The sequence below is a fragment of the Engraulis encrasicolus genome, chromosome 8 (assembly GCF_034702125.1).
Source record: "Engraulis encrasicolus isolate BLACKSEA-1 chromosome 8, IST_EnEncr_1.0, whole genome shotgun sequence".
Lineage (NCBI taxonomy): Eukaryota > Metazoa > Chordata > Actinopteri > Clupeiformes > Engraulidae > Engraulis > Engraulis encrasicolus.
In genome coordinates this window covers 50,673,454-50,680,709 of record NC_085864.1, presented here as the reverse complement: position 1 = coordinate 50,680,709, position 7,256 = coordinate 50,673,454, and the positions used below count along the sequence as shown (strand labels likewise).

Here is a 7,256-nt window from a genome sequence, read left to right as displayed (position 1 = left end):
CATCACAATAAACGCACAGGCCGTCATGGTTGCCATTTCAAGAAATATTGATGACAGTAGATGTATACTGGATCAGTTATTGAACTTGACTTGATACATGTTACTTAGATATCTCATTCTAACTTCCTAACACTGATGACAGATGCTATACCGTCATCCCTAGACAGTAGTTCTAGCCAGTAGCTACAGTACTGACACATGGATTTATTTTGACAGATGTGTACCGCAGTATACATTTTACTAGTGTATTTATATATACCCGACACCACAATCCGTAGTGTTTTAGGCTATGACTTCAGATTTCACTTGGGTTGTCGCACGCGCAGACACAGGGACAGAGGGAGTAAAGAAAAACAACCGAACTGATCAACGCTAATGAAATTGTTTTGGCTGACGATATCTTCATATGCTTTTTTAGACCTTCCACGACCACGAGAGCTCCAGCTCTGACTTTCCTGGCCCATCACAATCATAACGACCTAACAGCCCAGTAGGACCGATGGCCAGAGATGGAGGAGGAGGAAGATAGACGCAGCAGAGGTCGGGGGTATTGATTAGGGAGACTCCAACAGAATTGACGCCCTGCTAACTGTAAGGATGTACATTCATCCCTCAATAACATTGTCCTGCTGTATTCCTCCAGATGTGTAAGTATTGTAATGGATGTTATCACAACGGATGTACTCTATATCGCAACACGAGTACACCTGTTGTGATAACCATTACAATATTTCTACTCCTATGAGTAGTAGTGTGATATTACATGGTTGTAGGTACACAACACCAGTGGTAGTTCAAGTACATCCATAAAAGCCCATCTACTTCATACATCTGTGTAACCCCTGGCACAACACCAGTTTGTAAGAAATTGACTGAAAACGTTGTATGCATATAATTGGCACATCTTTATTTATATACACAATAATGATTGCTTATGTCCATATTGGTCTTATTGTCAATAGAGTTATTTAGTCCCCATCATCAAATAGAAAATGCACTACATAAAATGTATTTATTGCTTTGCAGGCCTTGATTCAATCATTGAATTTGAAGCAATCCCATCGGTTACTGCAGCGTGCCCTGACCCGTGACCCCAGTTTGATGTTCGACCTGGCACATGACATCTGGTCCTCAGTCACAGCCCAGTAGCACAACCAACCTGGTGCCTCTGCGCAATCTGTAAGGAGATGCCCATGAACATTGAAAGGAAATGCTGTGGTGTTCTCAGTTTTGATAAGACTTTGGGCTGATGTAGGACCAGGTGAGAGAAACGGTCTCTTCAGGCATGCAGCCTACAGACAGTATGGGGCACTTGAACAGGGCTGACGTTGTAATACACAGTACAATACCCAGGATTAGCCAGGGTTACCCTGCTCCACTAGAGCAATATAAAAGGTTTATACAGAGTACGGTATAAAACACACAAACCGGAAGTGTGCAGACTTTTATTATTTTTCATTATCTGTAGGAGCATTCATCACCTTTTTGGTTTGGAACCACGTTTGTCTTGTTACCATTGTTTTTTTCATACATAGAAAATAAATGCAACCTGTCAAATGTTCTTCTGATTGTGGTCTTGTGGAATATATAAATTATGTAACCATGCATTTTCAGTCAGAGAATGAATTAAAAAAAGCCACACAGTCAAATTGTGTCCACCAATATTTACTGTCATTGAAATGTATGGGCAATTTAAACAATGTATTACACATGACACTAGATACATTACTTTATACTATATTTACAGTTGTCATTACCACACAAAAACTCTGGGAAGGTGGGTAAGTGCAGCAACTGTGAAGGGCCTAGTTTGAGGTTGGAGGCGTCTGTGCTGTAAAAAGATAAACAGAATTAGAAATCACATATCTGACAGTAGCTCCAGTGACATTTTAAATGTAAGTAACCTGGGTTGTTGGGGCAGGGACACCAAAAATAACTCCTTTATCTGGGCTCACCTGGTTGTGAGTGTCTGCGGTCAGCCATCCCTCTTAGGGTAGAAAGTCTTCTGCGCAGGACGGTGCCCTGAAGGTTGACGTTCACAGTATGCAGCCTTCATGTCCTGGAACTTTTATTGTGCAATTTTCCATATCTGTAACAAGCAATGTGTTAGACTATATTAGGGCTTCATTACATCAAATTACACAGCAGGGTTAGTCCCAGGACCTAAGTGGACTTGTGTGCCTTGCTCAAGTGCACTTCAGCTGTGGATGGAGGTGTAGGTAGGGAGAGGTAAGGATGGGATTTCAACCTGCTTCTCTCTGATCTTAGGAACACCTCTCACCATCAGGTGATGGCTGGCTGCTACCTCAAATTTCATTCATGGCCCTAGTTATGTTCTGTAATCAGCATTGTTTTGACCTTACACAAATAAATGTAAATGCATTCTGCACCATGGGGGGCTGTGAAGACCTTTGAGAATATTTGCAGAACTACATACTGAATTGAGCCATCCGCCTTTCTCTTGGTTGGTGTGTTGAGATGGTGACTGCAGTCCAGGCTTCTTGGATTGGAGGAGAAAAGCTGTGGCTTTTACTGGCATAAGTATGTGGTTGTGGAAGGACCCTGTTGGCTGACCTGAGGGGAAAAAAGAGCACAAATTGCATATTAGCACAGAGCCCATGCTTAGACCATAGACAGATAAATCATCTGGCACAATCTGCATGCAACCAACAGAACCTAGAAAGAGAAAGATTAGCAGCAATACACAAAGGGGACAAGTATACAAAAACATGCAAAGTGTTCTGATAAGGTGCATGGAGGTAGTCTGTGTTGATTCCAGCAACCTCAAAGACTGAAAAGTGTCCCAGTGTGTTGAATTGAAAACTTGGCGCGTGTGCGCGCACACATAGGAATATCATAATTTAGTGCAGTGTTTCTCAACAGGGGTGCCGGGGCACCCTGGGGTGCCGTAGGGCCCCCTCAGGGGTGCCGCGGAAACATGGCTGATAAATAAATTATATAACATAAAACATATTTGTCAAAATTGATAAGTTAATGTTAGTCAGTGGAATCTTTGATCTGCCATTTACCCACAATAAAGTAAATATTGGTCACCCCAGCTGCAACTTTGAACGTAGGTCGTGCTACTAGGTTGTGTGTCTCCAAATGTGTTACATTCTAAGCTTGTGTGGTATCGGATGTGATGCTATATGGCTACTTGGTTTGGGGTGCCTTGAAATTTTCCATGAATTGAAAGGGTGCCGCGCCTAAAAAAAGGTTGAGAAACACTGATTTAGTGTATCAATTACAACTACAGGATCTGTTCGCTTTTGTCAGATAGAACCATTGTTTTTCAAAGGCAGATCATTCCAAAAAGGATAGTAGTATCTGCAACTGGACGAAATTACACCCACAAACATGAATAAAATAAACTACCAGTGTGCGGTGATTCATTCTTCATTTACTTGGCAGCCTTGATATGTTGTGAAACAGGAGCAAGGAACAGCTATGGAAAACACCACACCTTGGAATGGACAAAGCAGAACATTTCAATATAACCAGGGTAAAACAAATAATGTACCGGCATCTCCATGTGATCATTCAGTGTAGCCATCACAATAAAGATCTGCCGTGTAGCCGTCATGGTCATTAGTAGCCTGAGTATCATCCTCCGTAGTGACCGCGCTGGCTCAATACTTTCGCTTGCTGACCACAAGCGAAAGTATTGAGCCAGCGCGGTCACTACGGAGGATGATACTCAGGCTAGGTCATTAGGTGGTATTTATCAAATGCAAAACTACCGTCTTCTCAAATAGGACATCAGCGAGTTAACAACATTACACCCACAATCATGTAAACATTTGAAAACCCAAGGCAATCTATTTTGCAATGCTGGAGCGGCGAACAGGTTGCGCTTGTGCTTCTACTATTACCAGAGTCATACAACAGAGACGTACCAAAGCAAAACATGCAAAAGATATATTTTTGTAAACCACTAGAAAGACATGGGCTTTGCTGGTCAAAGTAATGTGTGCGTAAACATGGTAGGTTACTTACTACGGGGTGGATCCGTATTTAGCAACTGAACGCGGATGGAGAAGGGGTGCTTCCGTCCTCCTCCCAGCTGGTTTGTCTGGCTCGTTCGCACAACTAGCAGCAAAACACACAAGAGTCTGAGTTACACATAGCAATTCTGAAAACGTGTTCATGTGCACAGAATAAATGCCACAGGGGGAAAAAAACACAAAAAAATAAAGCGATTGAGGTAGCAGCTATGTTAAGCAAGGTAGCAGCTAGATATGTTGGAGCTTGAACTAATCCTCTGACCCCTCTCAATGGATACTTGCTTAAAAAAAGACACCACTGTGTCCTAAACCAATTCACAAAATATTATACAGACAAATATATTATCTCACCTCTCGATTAGAAATATGGTCACCAAAGCGTATTTGAAGCCGCTGCCGTAGCCGACATCTGTGTCCAAGAGTGTCAGGTCCCATTTCAAATTTTCAGCCCGTGTTGGAGTCTGGTCTTGCGAGTCCGATGATAATCCAAGGGAGTATGTTATCCTGACATGGTTAGTCTAGTGTTCCAAAAGCCAAAGTTCTTCCTGTAGCTCTGCAAAAGCCACCAAAGTTTCCAAGTAGCTCAGCCTGCTGCTAACTCTCGTTACCTTGCTACTAGCCGAGTGATGATGAGCCTTGTCGCGTGTGCATGAATGATGGGGGCGGGGTCGGTCAAGTTCACGAGTCGGTGAACGCGCAGGGAGGAGGGGTGAGTGCTGGCGGTTGATGGACGTGTCAGAAACCAATAGAAGTGATGATGAGTATTACTTCTATTGGTTGCCGTTTTCTTCTGACTACGCCCTCTACACTGGACCAAAAGATTTCGTTTTTTTTCCAAACACTCTATTTCAATGGGTGCTATGGCGTCATGAGGAGTTTTTCAGATGATATGGTAAAATATGTGCCAGAAAAACATCTCCTATCCCACCTTTAAATATCTCTCCGTCTCTTCTGTCCTCCTATCCTCTCTTTTCCTCCCTCTTTAACCTCTTCCATAATTCAGAGAGAGCATCCATTTGTATGCAGAGCCACACCTGCACGGCAAGCTGCACGCACACACATACACATACACACACACACACACACACACACACACACACACACACGCACAAGCACACACACACACACACACGCACAAGCACACACACACACACAGACAGCATCATGTCCACTGGGTTTCATAGCAATAGAGGAGGGTGGATGTATAGAGGAAAGGGTAAAAGGGGAATAGAGAGAGAGAGAGAGAGAGAGAGAGATAGAGAGAGAGAACTGAGGTTATGAAGAGGAAGCGGTAAAGGGGTGAAGGTGAATAAGAGGGCAGAAGGCAGATAGGAAGAGAGAGAGAGGGGGGGAAAGAGGGCAAGAGATAAACTAAGGATGGGGACAAACAATTGATTGGTAAGCTGCTAATTCTGAGTGCAGATCAAAGCAGCAAAACAACCATCTGTGCCAAAACACTGGATGTTCCTCAGAACAGGAACAGCAGAGAAAAAGGAGCTTTAACAAAATAAATATATTAATGTTGATCAAAAACACCAGCCGAAACTAATCTTCAGATCTTGGGTATCGCCTTTGAAAATAAAATAAGGTGCAAAATCGCAATTAATATTGCTCAGCTTCTTAAGAAGAGGATAACATGTTGGAAACAGCAAACTTTCTTGTGGATTAAGTGTGTGTCTGTTCATTGAATATGTTTACTTGGTTATCTGCATATTTATCTGTTTACTTTATGAAATAGAAACCCCCCAAAATATTCTTGTCTCGTGTTTTTGTTGAAGATAAAGATCAGAGGGGTGTTGTGCAGGGTATTGCAATGACCCTGTATGTTTGTCGTTCTTCTTTGGTGTGTTTGTGTTCGCCCACCTGCAGCGTGTTGTCCTTTGACTCATCAACTGCAGCACTCTTACTTCAGGACATGGAGCAAGGTGAACGGGAGAGGAAGCTAGGGCAAGACGCCTGACGAATCGACCGAACAGTGGTGGAAGGGAGATAAACGGGGAGGTGGTGGGTGCGAGCGAGAAAGCAAATTTCTGACTGTAGACAGGTGAGCCGAGAATAAATGCTGTAGTTAATTACCAGGTGTCCAAATTTTGGTACGCTGAAATTCCACTGAATGACTGCTGAGCGGAGAATGAGATGCAGGGGATTAAATAGACGTGTCTTTCACGCTCACTGAATTCAGGCAAATGACAGTAGAGTGGAGAATAGAATACAGGTGGCAAATTAGGCATAAAAAATGTAATTACGCTTCTCCACTTTTGTGAACTTTTGTTTTTGACAAAATGTTAATTTCAAGAAACTGGGTCCTGGTTGCAATCTCCTATTGTGCTTGTTATGCATGTAAGTTGAATATGGCTGCAGGGCTTAACACTAACACCCGCAGCTAGCCAAATGCGGGTGAATATCGGCGTTGGCTAGTAGATGTTGAGTTGAATATGGCAGCATCTTGCACATGCTTCGACTCCACAATACCTCCTGGTCCAAAGTCATGCCTCCCTTCTCCCAAATTTTCACATTCTCTTTCTTTGTTCTTCTTTTTTTCAGGAAAAATCTCCCTCTCATGATCTGCAGCAGTTGTCCTATCAAGTCCTTCACTTTAGCTAACTCCACAAAACTGCTGAAGTGACTGTGTGTGTGTGTGTGTGTGTGTGTGTGTGTGTGTGTGCGTGCGTGCGTGCGTGTGTGCGTGCGTGCGTGTGTGCGTGTGTGTGGTGACATACAGATCAGTAGTGTGGAGTTGTGATAGCTCTTGAGTGCTGTATGTCTCTGTGCAGACACTAATTGGTGGTGCTTAATACCTCCCCAGGAGGGTGTTTCTCTCTCTCTGTTCCTGTGTGTGTGTGTGTGTGTGTGTGTGCGTGCGTGTGTGCGTGCGTGCATGCTTCTAGTGGTTAATAGTACCCAGGAGAGCAGTTAATCTCACCTTCACTACTCCACTGCTGCCCTGATCTGGTGGCACATGACACACAGACACGCGCGCGCGCATACACACACACGCGCGCACACGCACGCACGTACGCACACACACACGCGCACACGCACGCACGCACACACACACACACTGGTAGCACTGGCACCACTTCTGCTGATGTTTCTTATATTTATATACCATCTGCCATTCTGCTCTCTAAAAAATTGAAGATGCAAGCAAAGAAAGCTGTCAAAAGGAAGCTGGGCCAATCAGCTGTCAGGAGCCCTGCAGGCAAGCAAAGAAGTCTGACATGATACTGATTTCAGAATGTCAGGCAATAG

The 7,256-nt window shown here is 43.6% G+C and overlaps 3 long non-coding RNA genes across 3 annotated transcripts in view; 1 reads left to right on the top strand and 2 right to left on the bottom strand.

Annotated features, from left to right (window-relative positions):
- The window catches only part of LOC134454708 (uncharacterized), a 1,905-nt gene extending 256 nt beyond the window's left edge, over positions 1 to 1,649 (top strand). Inside the window, exons 2-3 of the long non-coding RNA XR_010035896.1 lie at positions 419 to 591; positions 1,027 to 1,649. This is a non-coding gene — a long non-coding RNA (uncharacterized LOC134454708). The remainder of the gene's footprint in view (positions 1 to 418; positions 592 to 1,026) is intronic.
- A 24-nt stretch (positions 1,650 to 1,673) lies between these two features.
- LOC134454707 (uncharacterized) lies at positions 1,674 to 2,569 on the bottom strand. Its single transcript, XR_010035895.1, has 3 exons — positions 2,438 to 2,569; positions 1,956 to 2,089; positions 1,674 to 1,831 (listed from the first exon to the last, which is right to left on the bottom strand). It is a non-coding gene; the product is annotated as an uncharacterized LOC134454707 (long non-coding RNA).
- An 11-nt stretch (positions 2,570 to 2,580) lies between these two features.
- On the bottom strand, positions 2,581 to 4,926 carry LOC134454709 (uncharacterized). The gene is made up of 3 exons (XR_010035897.1): positions 4,356 to 4,926; positions 3,997 to 4,089; positions 2,581 to 3,463 (listed from the first exon to the last, which is right to left on the bottom strand). It is a non-coding gene; the product is annotated as an uncharacterized LOC134454709 (long non-coding RNA).
- Between the last annotated feature and the right edge of the window lie 2,330 nt (positions 4,927 to 7,256).